Source organism: Castor canadensis, chromosome 6 (genome assembly GCF_047511655.1).
Source record: "Castor canadensis chromosome 6, mCasCan1.hap1v2, whole genome shotgun sequence".
NCBI lineage: Eukaryota > Metazoa > Chordata > Mammalia > Rodentia > Castoridae > Castor > Castor canadensis.
The window spans coordinates 91178940-91198311 of record NC_133391.1 but is presented as its reverse complement, the minus strand read 5'-3'; the positions used below and the strand labels follow the sequence as shown (position 1 = coordinate 91198311).

At 35.9% G+C, this 19372-nt stretch overlaps 1 long non-coding RNA gene across 1 annotated transcript in view; it reads right to left on the bottom strand.

Annotated features, from left to right (window-relative positions):
• The window catches only part of LOC141423901 (uncharacterized), a 53192-nt gene that overhangs the window by 15179 nt on the left and 18641 nt on the right, over positions 1-19372 (bottom strand). The window contains exon 3 of the long non-coding RNA XR_012448664.1: positions 5091-5160. This is a non-coding gene — a long non-coding RNA (uncharacterized lncRNA). The remainder of the gene's footprint in view (positions 1-5090; positions 5161-19372) is intronic.

Below are 19372 nucleotides of genomic sequence, written 5' to 3'. Positions count from 1 at the left end.
ACAAATATGATTATGTTGAAAGTAATGGGCTGAATGTTTCCCTTGAATAAAATGTGTATGGCATTTGCTAATTTGCTATTGATGTGTTCCAATTCATGTACTTTCACCTTGTTCATACAGCATAATCTAGATTTAATTCCCAGACAACAGAGAAGCATAAACAAGAGCTAATATGTTTGCTGTATTCAATTCCTTGCATGAGCAAAACTAAATACAAAACATTATCTGGTGATACCAAAGACATTTGCTTGGGACAATGCCAGATGTTCTTCTACAGATTCCATTTTCATTTCTTTACTATTTTCTTTTCCATGATATATGGGGTTTGAACTCAGGGTCTCATGCTCAGAGCCACTCTGCCAGCCCTTTTCTGTGATGGGTTTTCTTCAAGGTAGGGTCTCCTAAACTATTTGCCCTGGGCTGGCTTTGAACCATGATCCTCCTAATCTCTGCCTCCTGAGTAGCTGGGATTTACAGGTGTGTGCCTAGCTCATTTCTTCACTTTTTCTTCCAGAGTCTGTAGCATTAACTTTCTCCCAAGTCTTTTTCTTTATGAAGCTTTAGCAGACAAAAAATAACAAGGGCCAGTGAAGATGTGGAGGAGAGAAACTCTTATATCAATTGGTGGGAATGTAAATTAGTATAGCCATTATGAAAAATAGTATGGACATTCCTTGGAAAATTAAAAATAGAATTTCATTATTATCCAGCAATCCAACTACTAGATATAGCTCCAGGGGAAATATAATCAGTATGAAAGGAAATCAAAGATATATTTGCACTTCTATGTTTATTGCAGCACTATTTACAATAGCCAAGATGTGGAATCACCTAAGTATCTATCAACAGATTAATTGATAAAGAAAATGTGGTATATGAAAAAAAGAAAATGTGTTATATATGTATATACTATACATACAATTCGCCCATAAATTAAAATCAAATTCTGCCATTTTGCAGCAACATGAAAAACCTTGAGTACATTATGCTAAATGAAATAATATAGGCACAGAAAGACAAATACTGAATGTTCTCACCCATATGTGGAAGCTAAAAAATGTTGACCTCATAAAAGTTGAGTAGAATAGTAGTGTCTAGAGGTTGGGAAGAGGGGAGAAAATAGATAGGTTGGATAACAAGGAACAAAATACAGTTCGAAACAAGGAATAAATTCTAGTGATCTATAGCACAGCAGGATGAATATAGTCTACAATAATTTATGACGTACTTCAAAATAGAAGATTTCAAATGTCCATAATACAAAGAAATTATATATTTTGAGTTAACAGAAAGGCTAATTAATCTTATTTGATCATTGTACATTTTGCACATGTACTGAAATATCACACTGTACCCCATAAATATATAAAATTATTATGTATGACTTAAATAAAATTTACTCAGTGCTGTAGTTTGGGTCTTAAATGCCCTCCAAAGGTCATTCATTGAAGGTTTGGCCACCAGCTTGTGGCCAGCTTGGGAGGTAATGGAATCTTTCTCACTAATGCAAGAAAGCTAGGTCATTGGGAACATGCCCTCAAAGAGGATACTGGGACACCAGCCCTTTCCTGTCTTTCTCTTTGCATCCTAGCCCACACAAAGTGAGTAGATTTGCTCTGCTACATGCTCTGCACTGTGATATTCTATTTTCCTCAGGCTTGCAGCAACAGGGCCAAGAAACATGGACTAAAACCTCTAAAATGGTGAAACAAAATAAACCCTTTCTCTTTAAGTTATTTATCTGAGGTATTTTGTCACAGCAAAAGAAAATACACTCAATTTACTTCTAAATCTCACTAGCCATATTTGAAAGGTATGATAGGCTTTTTTTTGCTTTTTTTTTTTTTTTGGTAATACTCATGTTAGCTAGGCAGACATTCTACCACTTCAGCCATGCTGACAGCCCTTTTATGAGTTGAGTATTCTTGAGATAGGTCTCCCAAACTGTTTGCCAGGGGCTGGACTTGAAATGTAGTCCTCCTTACTCTCCCTGCCAAGTAGCTAGGATTATAAGCATAAACCAACCCATATCTGGCTAAAGGTACACTAGGCTTTGGAAAAAATCAAGTACATGTAAGCATACATAAAAATACAACTATTAAACACTTTCTCCACATTAGGAAGTATTTTTCTTTCACTGAATATAGAATGACCTCAATTTTACTTATAGGTAGTAAAGATTTCAAGTTAGTTAATGTAATGTTACATTAAAACTTGGATATATTGAGCTGTGTTTTTTTAATACTGCCAACACAAATATATCTCCTCTGGATTTGGAATTAATAATGAAAAACAGGACTGTAAAATAGGTACTGTGTGTAGGTGGGGAGTACTTGTGGGAGGGAGAGGGAGAATGGAGGAGATGAAGGTAAGGGAATATGGTTGATGATCTTCATCTACATATATAAAACAGAACAATGAAACCTCTTGCAACTGCTTTAAGTGTGTGGGAAAAGGTTTGTGGAGGGGAGAGGGTAGGGGCCAGCTAACCAATGTATAATGTAAGCTATTCAGAATTGTCACTCTCCACTATACAATGAATATATACTAATAAAAATGAAAACAATAATAAAAAGAGAAAATTAAGAAAAGAAAAACTTTAAATTGCTCACTGATGTGTCATTGTTCATCCAGTGTGTATCAACCTCACTTTTTTCTTTATAATGAAGTAATACTTTGGCAGGTAACAGCACAAAATGCATTTATCATCAGAGGTTGGTTGAAGGAAGACATTTAAATGGTAATAGCATGAATAAAATGTAATTAGGATGGTGAAGCTACTGTAAATTTTCTGCACATACATTGCCCTTCATTAAATTAATTGACACCATTATGCAGACCAGAATATTGGAAGAAAGATTTTTTTAAATAAATTCATCTCACAGAGGTCTTGAGACACTGCCTATATGATTTCTTATATCTAAACAGATCCTATACAAGAGAAAAATAATTTCTATTTTTTCCTAGCAATTTCAAATTTTAAATAATATAAACTGAAGTAGTATAAAGAGCCAAAAATCTAACATAATGTGGTTCTGAAATAGCAATGCAAAACAAAGCATGACAGCCAGGAACCTATTAATCTCTGAAGTATATAGACCTTACCATGAATCTATCTATTTTTAAATTCTTAAAGTACACCACATGATCCATATGCTATGTATTCACCAAAAGGTCACTGTGCACAGAAACAACTGGAGAACTGTCTAATTGCTGCTATACTTCTGTTCATCTCTAATAGACAAATACTTTTTAAAACCACAAAGGCTCAATAGGAAGCAAAAACGACTTATTTCATATTGACTAGATAAGCTGATATATACAGGGTTTGAGGCCATTCTTTCATATCCTGACAGCTGCCTTTCTTTCTCAAAATGACACATTAACAACACACATGCTAAATTTATTGAGGGGTAAAATCAATGTATAAAATCTGTAACAAATTCATTAGTTTCTTTAGCTTAAGCTCTCATTTAGAAGGAAAATTATAAGTGTATTACTATTTAATTCAGACATTTATTGGTACATTTAAATTAAAGATAGACATTAACACAAATTAATCAGATCCAGAAAAGTGTTGTTTGGTTAGAACTCCTCCTAGCCTGTAACTCACTATATAGTCCAAGCCGGCCTCCTCCCTCAGCCTTCTGAGTGTTGCTGTAACAGGTGTATTTCACCACATCCAGCTTAGATTGAATTTTTGAACGGCTACCATTTCAACCATTATCCCTGTTATGGTTTGTATCTTAAATATCCCCTGAGGGCCCATATGCTAAAGGCTTGGTTGCCATTATGACATAATTGGAAGAAGATGGATCCTTTAGGTGGTAGAGCCTAGTTTAAGGAAGTTAGGTCACTGAAAACATGTTCTTGAAGGGGATATCAGGACCTTCCCCCCTCCTCTCGTTTTGTTTTCCAGCATCATGAGGAAACAGGCCTCCTTTGCCATGTGCTTTTGCCATATTACAGGCCCAGAAGCATTGGGCCAAGTGTCCATGGACCTAAAACCTCTAAAACTACAAGCCATAGTAAATCTTTCTTACTTTACGTTGATAATCTCAGGTATTTTGTCACTGATTGAAAGCTAACTCACACACTTCCTATTTTAAAGGTATCATTTGTGGTAGGGCAACATACAAAAAAATGGAAGAACTTTTTTTGTATTTTTTACCACAAGAAACTGCACAGAACAAAGACTTTAGAAGTAGATAAAAACTTTATTTCAATTATATCTGCCATATTTAGATATCTGTACATATTTAGACTTATTTGAGTAAAGAACAGAATATGGCTGCAAAAAAAAAAAAGAATCTAACCAACTCTGTGGATGTTCTTCTAACGCTTCCTGTGTAGATTTTTTAAAATTAAGTTTGGATAACAAAAATATATTAGCATCTAATAATTAATCATATGTATGTAATTTTTTTCATGGACTTGAATTTTATTAATAAAATGGAAATTATGTATTTGCTCAAAAGTATGTTTATAAGGGTTCTCAAGAGAATAGAATAGAATAATATAATGGGTTTTGCCTGTTTTACAGAAATAAAATATTTTCAGTACTTTCAAAGTTATGAGTTTATTTTAATCTTTATCCAGTCTAATCTTTTCTAAAATGTCTGGATCAATGTTGTTTAAAAGAAATGTGAGCCATAAGTGTAATATTAATTTTTTAGTATGCATTTTTTAAAAAGTTTTAAAGAAAAAAGAAAGTAATAATTTCAATAATACATTTTTATTAATTTCATATATTCAAAATATTATTTCAACATTTAATAAATATTTAAAAATTAACACTGAGATATTTCTGCTTTCTTCTGTACATGCTAACTCTTTGCAATTTTGTGCATATGTCACACTTTTTTCATCTGTTGATGCAGATTTGCCTCACTTCAACTGCCAACATGTAGCTAGTGGCTATTATACTGGACAACTCTACACAGACCAAATTATGGTGCAAATATCACTTCAAGGTAAATGTATATCTAACACATTGCCTTATTATGAGGTATAAAATTATATTAGTTATGTCAGCTTATAAATCAACAAAGAAAATTCAAGCATAAACACACAAGATAAAAATTACCCACCTTTTGGTGTCACTCTTAGAATCACACTGTCAGTCACAATTTTCTTGGGGATCCACTTCACAAAAGTCATCTAAGAGTTTATGGGAAGAAAAAATGTTCTATTTGAAAAATCTTCAAATTGTGTAAGAAAAATAATAAACAGCTCCTTTAAAAATATTCTGTTTGGGGCTGGTGGAATGGATCAAGAGGTAGAACATCTGCCTAGCAAGCATGAAGTCTAGAGTTCAAACCCCACTACTACAAAAAAAAAAAAAAAAAAGATCTGTTTCAAAAGCAACCAGGGATTGTCAAACTTTTGCTGTCATGGGCAATACAGTAAATATTTTAGGTTTTGTGGATGTACAGTCTCTGGCACAACTGCTCAGCCTTGCAGCTGCAGTGAGAGAGAAGCCATTGACAATATGTAAACACCTGTGTGCTAATAAGATAGACAATGGAGTCATAGCTTAGTACCTTTAATCTAAACTAGTTTCTCAGGAAATAGAAGAAAACCAGTTCAAACTTGTTAGATACTTATGGGACTCAGAAGCAAAAAAATAAAAATCAAAAGATGCTATCGGAAACCTATTTTGTCTCCATCTTGGCCATTTGCATCTCTAGCTTCAGTATCCTTAGTGCTCATGATCTCTCTTTCTGAAAGAAAGATAGCTAACAAAAGATAATAGAAACAAAAAAATAATTTACAAAAGAGAAGGAAAGAAATTTAGAGCACAGACTAGTTGTAGTATTCCCTTCAATTCTTAGATTGAAGACAACTGTAAAAGGTAATAAGTGCTCAAAAGCTTGATGGTTTGAAATGTCTTTAATAAATATATATTAATAATACATTAATGACAAATTGAAAAACATTCCCCAACAGCATCATATAGCAAGATAGTATCCCTACTCATCCAATAACTCCAGTGGGACAGAAGAAATTCTATCAAGACTTTATCATGTGCAACATCAGGCACTGTACTGGGATAGAGGGCAAATCTAAATTGTAGGTATAATGATAGCCTCATAATAAGTGAAAGATGATATAAGAGGTAGAAAATATCCAGTGGTCCATATTAAAGGATACTCACTAAAGAATGAAGGATTTATATCAGGCAGGTCAAGCAGTGACTCAGTCATGATTTCGACTAAGGGAATTTGAATGGAGATTGCCAGCAAAGGCAAGGAAGGAACTTCAACCTTACAGTAACAGAGTTACCATTCAGGTTTCTAAAACATGGTTGCAGATATCAGAGGTGAAAAGAAGGATGGACATTAACTTTTAGAGTAAAATGCATAAAGATCTGAAGTGGCATGAAAGCCTAGCTAGCAATTAATACCTAACTGTTGTTCTACACTTCCTTCACCATCTTACATCAAGATTTTCCTAGAACATAAGGCAAGGCTGATCCTGAGCTGATGATCAATTCTTCAGTGTAGGAAGAAGATGCAGAAGTCTTGAGAATGGAGAATATTTTTCAAGAATGATGTTTGTCTTCTCTGAAATATTTGTTTTCTTTATTTTTATGATGGTTTGAATTCTATAGGCAGTAAGTAGAAATGTTCTACACTTTGTGTTGAATTCTATTGGCAGTAAGTAGTCTATGGCCAAACCACCCTTAACATGCAGTAGAAATTGTCTACATTTTGATACATTCTTGTAGCTCATTCATAAAACTAATGTTTAAATGATTACTATGATATATTTTCAGATGGTATCCTAACACATCAGACAAATGGAAACCATTTTCTACAGTACAAAGGTGAGAAAATAAAGCTTCAGTATCAGAGAAAGTAGTTTCCATTTAACTATATATTAACTAGGGCACCAGCTAAATTGTTAGAACAAAGAGACACCAAAATATGATGGTATAAATATGACAGAACTTATTTTTCTCTAACATGACAACGTAGAGCAGAATGAGTTGGTGGCTCTAGTCTCCAAGATTACATAGGTTCCCAGGAAATCAGGACAACTCAGCCAACTTCAGTATTAATTTCCACCTCTTAGTTCAAGGAAATTGTACCAGTTGTCACCCATTCCCAGGTGATAGAAACAGGAAAGACAAAGGAAATAAACTAATAAGTAGTTTCCTAATAAGGTAGGAAGTGTCACATATTTTGTCTACTTATATCTCATTGGTAAGAACTTAATCTTATGGCTTTCCTTAGGTAACTAAGGTCAGATTGGAGTGGGTTGGAGTTCTTTTTTCAGGGGTGGGGGACAGTTTGGAGGTTTTGAACTCAGGTCCTCATGTTTGCTAGGCAGGCACTCTACCATTTGAGATACATCCCTAGCCCTTTTTTTCTTTAGTCATTTTTCAAATACGCTTTGCCTAGGCTGACCTGGGCCAAGATCCTCCCATGTAGCTGAAATAATAGTGTGTTCTACCACACCTAGCTTATTGATCAAGATGGGACATTGCTAAATTTTTTGCCCAGGCTGTGATTACAGGCATTCCTGACCTTGTTTTGTAGTCCTATTAATATTAGAATGTTAGACTTTGATTGACATTTTCTCTCACTAATCACTCCTGCCTTCCATAAGCAATTTAATAAGCACTTAGATCAATTATCACTCAGTATGTTAAAAACGATTTTGAAGGAATAGAATACAGCCCTACTCTTAAGAAACACATGGCGTACTGAAGAAGATGTCCATGAAAGCAATACCAACAAGGTAACCACTATATTGAAGTGTGTTTATGAGGTTCTCATGAAGCACTATCATACCCACGAGAAAAGCAAGCAAAGATCATACTGAAAGTCGTGTGCGCTAAGTCTTTTAAATGATTAAGCATTCACTGGAAAAATAAGTAAAGGCTCTTCAGTCAGTGCTAAGGTTTGGATAAAGGATGATTTTAGCACGCCCCTCAAAAGTTCATGTGTTGGAAGCTTGGTCCCCAAATACAGTAGTTTTTAAAGAAGGAGGAACCACAAGAGGTGGGCTGTAGTACAAAGTAATTAGGTCTCTGGAGGCATTTCCTTCAGAAGGGGTGAAGTAGATCTCATGGGACCCCAGTCAAATCTCATGAGAATGAGCTGTTATAAAAGAGCTAGCCTGACCCTAGTATCTCTCTCTGGCTTCTTCTCTCTCCATGTGCTCGCTCTCTCTCCCAAGTACTCTCTCCACTGGGATGCTACACTACAGAGTTCTTCAGAACCCAGAGCTGGGCAGACACCAAGTACCACATTGTTTTAATCTCCAGAACTGTGAACTAAATAAACATCCTTCTTCCTAAAGTACCCAACCTTAGGTAGTTTGTTATAGCAACAGACTAATGCAGTCATCAAAGGCTTGACAGAGTATGTTAGCTTCAGGGAATAGCAAGTAGTCTTGTAAGGGTGTAATTGTGTGTGTGTGTGTGTGTGTGTGTGTGTACAGTCTCATGGATATTTGTGTTAAGACAGAGAAGTGAAGCGAAGAATTGAGAAGTCAAGAGGGTGCATAAGGATCAAATTTATAAATGGCTTTGTAAGAAATTTGGATTTAATAATGAAGCCTTCAAAGTAGGGAAGTGATGGGATTTATTGGCATTTCAGAAATTCCATTTTGGTTGAAATCTCTTCTTATGAGGGCTGCAAGGGAAGAAACATTTCTTCATTTTGGTTTACTTCAGCATTTATTGAATACTGTCTTTGTGCTAGACCTATTCCCAGTTCCCCTAGAAACAGCCAATTTTCAGGAAATCAAAAGATACAGAAACGAGGTTTGTTGCCTGGAAACACTTCCAATTTTGATAAGTTCTCTCTTGGGACATTCTGTGGTCTTTAGAGAATAGAAAGGTTAGGAGAGAGGAGATCCTTTGTAAAATACAGTATTTCATTTATATTGATTTCCACTTTTAGTATTATTGGGTTCATACTAGCATGTCCTTCAGAATCTCATGAAGCAGGAAGAGGAGGGAAAATTCTATGCTTCTACATTTCAGACACGAATGAATTCCAAGGGTAAGCAAAGACTAAAGAGAATCAATAAAAACATTAGAGTTTTCATTATAGCTATTATAAATATTATAGCTCTTTAGGAAGTTGTTCTCTCCACAAGAGTGACCCCGAATTTCATGTGTGGATCTCATTTTATTTATTTGTGACTACAGAAGAAATGATAGCACCAGATATTCCTATCACATAAGATGAAAGCCAGTTCCTCAGCTTTGCACAATTTCTTACCATTCCTTATGGACAAAAAGAATTTGAATTAGAAATTTTGTCACTGTATAATTGGATCTAGTTAGACATAGTCCAAACTATTTATTGCTGCCTTAAGTTTATAACCTTCATTTTACTTTGAAATCATGTAGTACAATTCATTACACATTATTACAATAATAAAGATAATAACGATGCAAAAAAGAAATTTAAAAATTCTAAAAATACCCTCAAGATATTAAAGTAGTATTTATTTTTACCACTAGATGGCGATATTTAATTTTAAAATTCTAAACTATATTAGCATAGTACCAGCAGCAAAGTATTTAAAATAGTTTAAGAGGAATGAATAATTTTGTCTCAAACAAAAGAATCATCAGAGAAATGGATTAATACCTTTCTTTTGTTCCTACATCATCCATCTGTGCAAGCTGTTGCTTCTTTTGAAATCAGATGAAATTTAAATATGTATAAGACACACACTGGGGACACTGAGACAGGAGAATGGGGCTACAACTGCCCATGTTTGGAAACAGATTGTTTGAAAATGAACAAAGTAATTAATAATAATGATGTCTTGACTGCATAGACCAGCTGTCTCCCTCACAGCTCAAGAACTTCTTTCATTATCTCATTTATTCTCCCAACACCTGATATGACACCACAAATGGAATGGACATACCTTTATGTTTTTGTTTATTTTAGTGTATTTTATCATGGTTTTTGGTTCTCCAGACAGTAGTAACCCTTGGTAACACAACAGAACAACACTCATGGTTGGTCACATACATAAAAGCCTGGCAGGTTTTTTTAATAATGGAACAAAAACTTCCATATTACAAATATGCAAAATTGCTGATGGGGGAGGAAGTTTGAGGAACTTGGAATTATTTTTATAGAAATTCAGTCCAAAGAATCTGTGTCAGTTTTCAAAATATGGATTGAGCTGGACACTGGTGGTTCACACCTATAATCCTAGCTACTTAAGAGACTGAAATTGGGAGAAAAGCTCTTCAAGGCCAGCCAGGGGAAATAGTTCATAAGACCCCATCTCCAAAATAACCAGAGCAAAAGTGGACTGAGGTATGGCTAAAGTAGTACAGTACCTGCCTTGTAAGCACAAAGCCCTGAGTTCAAACCCTTGCCCCATCAAAAAAATACCTCTGGATTGAGATTGAGCTGAGTTATTCATGTAGGATTTAAGCTAGAATTTAAGGCATCTGATTACTAAATTAAAGAATATTTAAGATATTTATCTCCACTGACACTATACTTGTTTATTCCTAAAATCTTAAGTCTTGAATTTGTAAGCATAGTTTACATACATCCTTTTTTTTTTTTTTTTTTGGTACTAGGGTTTGAACTCAGAGCCTCATGATTGCTAGGCAGGCACTCTACCACTTTACCACTTGAGCCATTCTGCCAACCTTTATATACATCTTAATCTATAGAAAAGTTTGATTTAAAAAAAAACCCCAATCACCAGAAAAGATTTGACAACTGGGAAATATTAATTTTTTAAAAGATAAATTTTAAATGTGAAGAAATTTTAAATTACAAGAAATTAGCTAAAATTTTGTGCTCCATACTTATACCAGAATAGTGTCTCAAAAACTAGAACCTAAAGCACAGGCATTTTCTGTTTCCTGTTGTCCATGAGGTAAGCAGCTCTGCTCCACCATGTCCTTCTGCCATGGTGTTCTCCCTCTTCATGGGCCTAGAAACAATGAGGCCAGCTGACCAGGGACTACAACCTCTAAAATGAAGACCCTGTGACATCCTGGATCCCTAACCCATGGAAAGTCTACTTATGCCCTGCCATGCTGAACCCAATCCCAATAAGTGTCTGCCATGAGAAAAGCAGCATGACATTTCTCCCCACTGGCCAAATTCAAAGCTGCCTGCATAAATCTGTAGACCCAACAGGTGAGCAACACACAACACACACAATTCCCCTACCCACCCCCCAGTAACATAATCCAGTGCAGCCCCTGGGCAGATTGAAACCCCCCCAAAAAAGAAACTGAAAAGCATGAATTGTAATCTACCACCAACAGTGGGGATGGGGGTGGAACACTGAACCAGCCTTGGAGAATAAGGGTGGGGCAAGGAGCTGAACTCTCAGGAACAAAGGCAGGACAAGGAACAAAGGCTGAAAGTGGGGTGGGGCAGCGAACCACCTTCCCAGAGGAGCAGAACCATCAGCAAGCAGAGGCAGGGTAGGCACAATAGCTGAGTGCGGGGGTGGAGTGACAAGCCAGTCTCCCAAGCAGGGGCATGGTGAATCACTGAGCCAGTTTTGTTGGACTGAGGGTGGTACTGAAAACTGCATTGCCCCATCTTCCTGGGTCAATAGCTGACCAGACAGAGTTGCAGCAGTAGGGTAAGGCAGCTGCCACCTGGCAAAAACAACAACATATTGGACCACTTTGCACAAACTGGTGGTGAGCTACATTAGGTCCCAGTTGTGACCTGCCCTGTGGACAGAAGGAACCAAATACTGCTCACAAGTCAGTCATGTGGTGGGACCACTTCAGAACTCCTGCTTGTAATTGACGGTCCGTAAGATGAAGGAAAATGGGGAAAAAAAAGTAGCTATCTCCCTTCTAAGCTATCTGACAAGAGAGACAGCACCCTGCCCCACAAAGCCCAGAATACCAAATGCCAATACCAGGATTCCAGGATTAGATCCCAAAGGAACAAGTCCAGAAATTTTGCCAAGCAGACTGAACTTTTTGTTGTTGTTGTACCTGTTTTTTTTTTTTTTGTATTATTAACTTTACCATTATTTTTTTCTTATCCCTATTCTCACCCCCTTTACCTTCTCTCCTTTCTTGTGGTACAATCCATTGTTCTCCCCTCCAACTATTCTTTCTGCCCCTTCTCATCCACTCTCTCCCTCTGTCTTCATGTCCCCCTCAAATCCTTTCCCAACTTGTTACCCTATTACCCTTCTGCACATTCAGCACCTGCTGATTATCCTACTATAACAACCACACACAACCCCAGCCCCTTGCAATCCCTGATACAAGTACCCTATACTACAATAGCAGAAAAACACCCAAACACACACAAGGGTCACAAAACCCAGCAGCCCTCATACTTCTTCCCCTACCCCTCTTCCTCTTTTCACCCCCCATTTTAGTGCCACCTTTACCAGTTACCCAAGTTTATATCTCGAGTCAAACAACCATTACCCTTTCCCTAAAATCCCACAGTTTATAGATATTATCACCAAGGGATTTTCTATATAATATGTAAACAATTGGTCCAGTATTGAACCTGTGAATTTGTTATTGCTAATTTACACCTCCAGGCCAGGGACAGAAATAGCACATCAACCTAGCTAACAGCCAAGTTAGTCACAACACAAAAATTAAATCAAGGGAAAAGAAAACAGACAATTAAAACTGCCAACTAGCCAATCAAGAACATAGTTTCACTGCACCAATTAGAATGATGGGGAGAAGAAGTCAAGGAAACTACACTCCCCAAAAAACAATTCAAGAGGATTTAGAAGGAGAAAAAGAAAATGAATACCCAGTTCCTGACCCCAACAGAACAATGATAAATGTCACAAATGAGCTTAGTGATAGCCACAAAAAAAATCTCCAAGAGGAAATCATGGAAGAGATCACTGAGAAACTCATGGAGAAACTGCAAGACACAATTAACCAGAAAGAACAAGATGCACTCAAGAAATTTCAAGACACCACAAATAAAAAACTTGAGAAGACACACAAACAACTAAATGAGTTCAGAGAGGAGTTTAACAAACACCAAAGTGAAACAAAGGATACTATAAAAAGAGGAGGTATATGAAATAAAGAAGACAGCACAAAATACAAAAAAGGAGTTGAACAAAGACATGGAAAATCTCAGAAAAAACAATCAAACAGCAATCCTGGAAATAAAAATCCCTTAGTCAAATGAAAAACACAGTGCAAGGCCACTCCAGCAGACTAGAACAAGTAGAAGACAGAATGACAGTGTTCAAAGATAAAATAGTTATTAAAGAAAAAAACAGAAGAACTATTAGTCAAACAACTCAAGAGCTGTGGAAGGAATATGGAAGAACTCAGTGACTCTATCAAAAGACTAAACCTGAGAACCATGGTCATTGAAAAAGGAGAAGAGGTACAAGTCAAAGGGATGTGTAATATATTCAACAAGATAATAACAGAAAATTTCCCAAATTTTGAGAATAAATTGCCCATTCAGGTACAGGAAGCCTCCAGGACACCAAACAGACTTGACCAAAATAGAACCTCTTTACAGCATATTATCATTAAAGCAACAAGCACAGAGAACAGAGAAAGAATATTGAAGGCTGTAAGAGAAAAAAATATATATATAAAGGTAAACCCATCAAAATGTCAGCAGACATCTCAACAGAAGCCTTAAAAGCAAGAAGGGCATGGAGTGAGGTACTTCAAGCACTGAAAGAAAATAATTTCAGCCTTAGGATACTCTACCAGCAAAACTATTATTCAAATTTGATGGAGGAATAAAAGCCTTCCATGATAAACAGAAACTAAAACAACATTTGACCACCAAGCCACCACTACAGAAGATTCTACAAGGAATTCTACACACAGAAGACAAAAGCAAACAAAACCACAAAAGGATGGGAAGTATTAAACCATAAGAGAAGAAAAGACAAGTAATCAGAGAGGAACATTGATTCAGCTGCACATAATCAAATCCTTAACAACAAAAATAACTAAATGTCAGGAGCCACAACATACCTCTCAATGTTAACACTGAATGCCAATGGACTCAACTCCCTCACCAAAAGACACTGTTTGGAAAAGTAGATTAAAAAGAAAGATCTGATAAACTGTTGTTTAGAAGACACCCATCTCATTGACAAAAATAAACAATGACTTAGGGCGAAAGGTTGCAAGAAGTTTACCCAGGTAGTGGCCCCTGAAAACAGCAGGAATAGCAAAATTTATATTAGACAAAGTAGACTTCAAACTTACATTAGTCAAATGAGACAAAGAAGGTCACTTCATACTAATAAAAGGAGCAATACATCAAAAGGAAATAACAATTATCAATTTATGTGTGCCCAAGGTCAGTGCTTCATTAAACATACACCAAAAGACACAAAACCACATATAGACTCCAGCACAGTGGTAATACCACTCTATCACCAATAGATAGGTCATCCACACCAAAAAAATAAAAAATCAGCAAAGAAATCCTAGCACTAAATGACACCATAGATCAAATGGACTTAACTGATGTCTACAGAATATTTCATCCTGCAACAGCACAATATGCATGCTTCTCAGCAGCACATGGAACTTTCTCCAAAATATACCATATCTAAGGGCACAAAGCAAGTCTCAACAAATATAAGAATATTGAAATAACCCCCTGCATACTATCTGATCACAATGCAATAAAACAAAACAACAACAAAAACAGCAGCAGAAAATACACAAGCAACTGGAAGTTGAACAACATATTGCTCAACAATTAGTTGGTCATAGAAGAAATAAGGGAGGAAATCAAAAAGTTCCTGGAATTTAATGAAACTACAAATACAACATTTCAGAACCTAGGGACACAGCAAAGGCAGGCCTAAGAGGAAAGGTTAAAGCCATGAGTGCATCTATTAAGAGGACAGAAAGATCTCAAGTAAATACCTAAGGCTACATCTCAAACTCCTAGAAAAACAAAAGCAAGCAAAACCCAAAACAAACTGAAAGAGAGAAATAATAAAAATAAGTGCTGAAATTAATGATATAGAGACCAAAAAAAAAAACAAAAAAACATAGAATCTATGAAACAAAAAGCTGTTTCTTTGAAAAAATAAACTAGATTGATGAGCCCCTGGCAAATCTGTCTAAAATGAGGAGGGAAAAGACCCAAATTAGTAAAATCTAAAAAAAAGGGAGATAACAATAAACACCAAGGAAATACAGGGAATCATCAGAGACTACTTTGAGAACCTACATTCAAAGAAATTGGAAAATCTTGAAGAAATGGACAAATTTCTTGATACTTATAACCACCCAAAACTGAACCAAGAGGCTATTAAATACCTAAACAGATCTATAACACATAATGAAATTGAAGCATCAATAAAGAGTCTCCTAAAAAAGAAAAGTCCAGGACCTAACAGATTCTCCACTGAATTCTACCAGACCTTTAAAGAACTAATACCAACACTAGTTAAACTTTTCCAAGAAATGGAAAGGGAAGGAACATTGCTTAACTCATTTTATGAAGCCAGTATTGCACTCATCCCAAAACTGGACAAGGATACATTCAAAAAGGAGAACTACAGGCCAATCTCCTTAATGAACATTGATACAGAAATCATCAATAAAATAATGGCAAATCTAATTCAACAACATATCAGAAAGATCATTCACCACAACAAAATCAGCTTCATCTCAGGGATGCAGGGGTGGTTCAACATATGTAAATCTATAAAAGTAATACAGCACATTAAAAGAAGCAAAGACAAAAAACATTTGATCATCTCAATAGGTGCAAAAAAAGCCTTTGATAAAATTCAATGCCATTTCATGATAAAAACTCTGAAGAAACTAGGACTAGAAGTAATATACCTCAACATTATAAAGGCTGTACACGACAAACCTATAGTCAACATCATACTAAGTGGGGAAAAGCTAAAAATATTTCCCCTGAAGTCAGGAAGAAGAAAAAGGTGCTCTCTTTCTCTACTCCTATTCAACATAGTCCTGGAATTCCTAGCATTAGTAATAAGGCAATTAGAAGAAATAAAAGGAATAGAAATAGGTAAAGAAGTAGTCAAACTATCCCTATCCACAGATGACATGCTCTCATACCTAAAAGACTCAAAAAAATCCACCCCAAAACTCCTAGACACCATAAACAGCTGCAGCAAAGTAGCAGGATACAAAATCCACTTACAAAAATCAATATCCTTTCTACACACCAACAATAAGCAGATTGAAAAGGAATATAGGAAAACAATTCCAGTGACCATAGCCTCAAAAAAAATCGAATACCTAGGAATAAACTTAAATGATGTAAATGACATCTACAAGACCTACAAACCAATGAAGAAAGAGATCAAAGAAGACTACAGAAGGTGGAAAAATCTTCCATGCAAATGGATTGGCAGAATCAACATAGTGAAAAAGGCTAGTCTACCAAAAGCAATCTATGTGTTCAATGCAATACTCATCAAAATCCCAATGACATCACAAAGATTGAAAATGGTACTGGCACAAAAACAGACGTTAAAACCAGTGGAAAAAAATAGAGGACCCTGATATGAATCCACGTAACTATGCTCACCTATTTTTCGACAAAGGTGCCAAAACATATGATGGAAAAAAGAAAGTCTCTTTAACAAATGTTGCTGGGAAAACTGGTTATCTGCCTGCAGGAAGCTGAAAACTAGATCCATGCCTGTCACCCTGTACTAGTATCAACTCAAAATGGATTAAGAACCTTAGTATCAGACCTGAAACCTTGAAACTAGTACAGGAAAGAGCAGGGAATACATTAGAAGCAATAGATATAGGAAAGGACTTCCTCAGTAGAACTCAATTGGCTCAGCAACTAAGAGTAAATATTGAAAAATGGGACTACATGAAATTAAAAATCTTCTGCACAACAAAACGCATGGACTCTAACTTGAAGAGGCCATGCACAGAATAGGGGAAAATCTTTGCTAGCTGTACATCAGACAAGGGACTGATAACCAGAATATAGAGGGAGCTCAAAAAACTAAACTCTGCCAAAAATCAATGAACCAATTAAGAAATTGTCAAATGAACTAAACAGAACTTTTTGAAAGGAAGAAGTCCAAGTGGCAAAAAAAAAAAAAAAAAAAAACACATGAAAAAATGCTCACCATCCCTGGCTATAAAGGAAATGCAAATCAAAACCACACCAACATTCCACCTAACCTCTGTTAGAATAGCAATCATCAAGAACACCAACAAAAACAAACGCTGGCGAGGATGCGGGAAAAAGGAAACCTCATACACTGCTGGTGGGAATGTAAGCTAGTACAGCCACTCTGGAAAACAATATGGAGGGTTCTTTAAAAGCTAAAAATAGAACTGCCATATGATCTAGCAATACCACTCCTAGGGATAGACCCAAAGGACTGTGAGTCAGCTTACAACAAAAGCACCTGTATACCAATGTTTATTGCAGCACTAGTCACAATAGCCAAGCTGTGGAAACAGCCAAGATGCCCTACTACCAACAAATGGATTAAGAAAATGTGATACTTATACACAATGGAATTTTATTTAGCCACAAAGAAGAATGAAATTTTGTCATTTGCAGGTAAATGGATGAAACTGGTGAACATCATCTTAAGCAAAGTTAGGCTAATAGGGCCAAAACTCATGCTCTTCCTCATATGCAGATTATAGACTTAAAACAAACGCAGTAATATTATTGGACATGGGTCACACACTAAAAGGGAGAATGTGCACGGGAGGCATGAGGAAAGGAAAGGAAACCTAAAATTTGAATGTGGATGACGTGCTCACTATAAAGGAACAAATATAGTAATCTTAAACTGATAGAAGCCACTGTGGGAAGGGGACTAGGAAACAGTGAAGAGGTCTGGTAGAATGAACCAATTTGAGTTGTAATACACATATGCATGGAAAGAACATAAGGAATCTTTCTGTATAGCTATCTTTATCTTAAACTAACAAAAATTCCATGTTTTTCTTATTATCTTTTATATTTTTTCTTCTACAAAATCAGAGAATAAGAGGGCAAAACAGGTTCTGCCAGGAAGTGGGGGGAAGTAGAGGGAAGTGGCCCAAATAATGTATACATATATAAAATATATTTTAAAAAAAGAAAATCAAGCAAACTAATAAACTACTCATCTGTCAATAACAAAAAAAATAGAATCTATAGAGAGCATGGTAACACAAAACTATAATCCTAGCACTTGGGATGTTGAGGCAGGAATATCATGAGTTTAAGGCCAACCTAGGTTACATAGCAATACAAGGCCAGCCTACACTGCAAACTCAGTCAATAAATAAATAAAAACTGTATCAGAATCTAAGAGTATTAGGGGCCTACCAGAAAATAGAGAAAGCTAACTGAAACTATGTTTTAAAAATTCTGGGTGAATCCCTTGATCCATGATCTTGCTTTTCCACTATCTAATAAGCTGCTTCCAACTTTTCACTCCAGTCTTATTTTCTCCTTCTCCCAACACTGTCCATCAGCACATCTCCAGTTCATGAAGGTAGTCATTAGTCACTCTATGGGGTTGCCTCCTTCAATGAACGGAGATCATAGTATGCCTTGGGGTGAATAAAACTGTTCAAAATCAATAACCAAGAGATAGAGAAGTCTTCCATGAGACAAAGCTCTTAATGAAATTACTTCCAGTTTCCACAAGGACTTCTTTCAGTATTTTAAAATGATATCATGATTCCTTTTTGTAATTCCACAGACTCCTCTTACAATGGAATTTTCATGAGAAACAATTCCCCCTAAGTCACTTTACCTATTACTTTTTTACTCTTAAATGGCTGCAATTCTGAGTGTATTTCCATGACTTATGTGACATTATTGGCCTGTGAGTTACCTGCATCACAGAAACATTAAGACACACTAGTACCTCTGGTCAGGAAATCAGTGCCAACTTGACAAGGAATTTCAAAGAAACCCAAATCACTCAAAACTCTGTTTTAGTTTTGGGCCACTTGTCAGGCTAATTTCTGCTATAATAAATTTTTGGAATGATTTAGCAGTCAGGAAAATTTATAAGTTCTTACTAATTCTGGGACAGTCATGGGGAACCCACAGTCATTCCTCCCTCTTCATCTCTTGAGTAATTGTAGATCATACTCCTTTCATATAATCAAAAATCTTTATACTAACAAATACATGAAATCATAAATATTTTTTAAAAACCTTTTGTTGAAGCTTTACTATGTTCTAGGTGCTGTGTTTTATACATAAAATTAATAGTAATAAAGAATAAAACTTAGAATCTTCAAGAGCTTAGACTGTTGAGGAAGTATCAAGTAATAAATATCAAGTAAGAGAAGTATCACGTACCCTGGCTGTGAGAACAGGAGTCTATTAGAGTTCCAGCCTATTCCTTTTTATGGCTCTTTAACTTTCTTTTTAAAATTCAGAGTCAATGCATG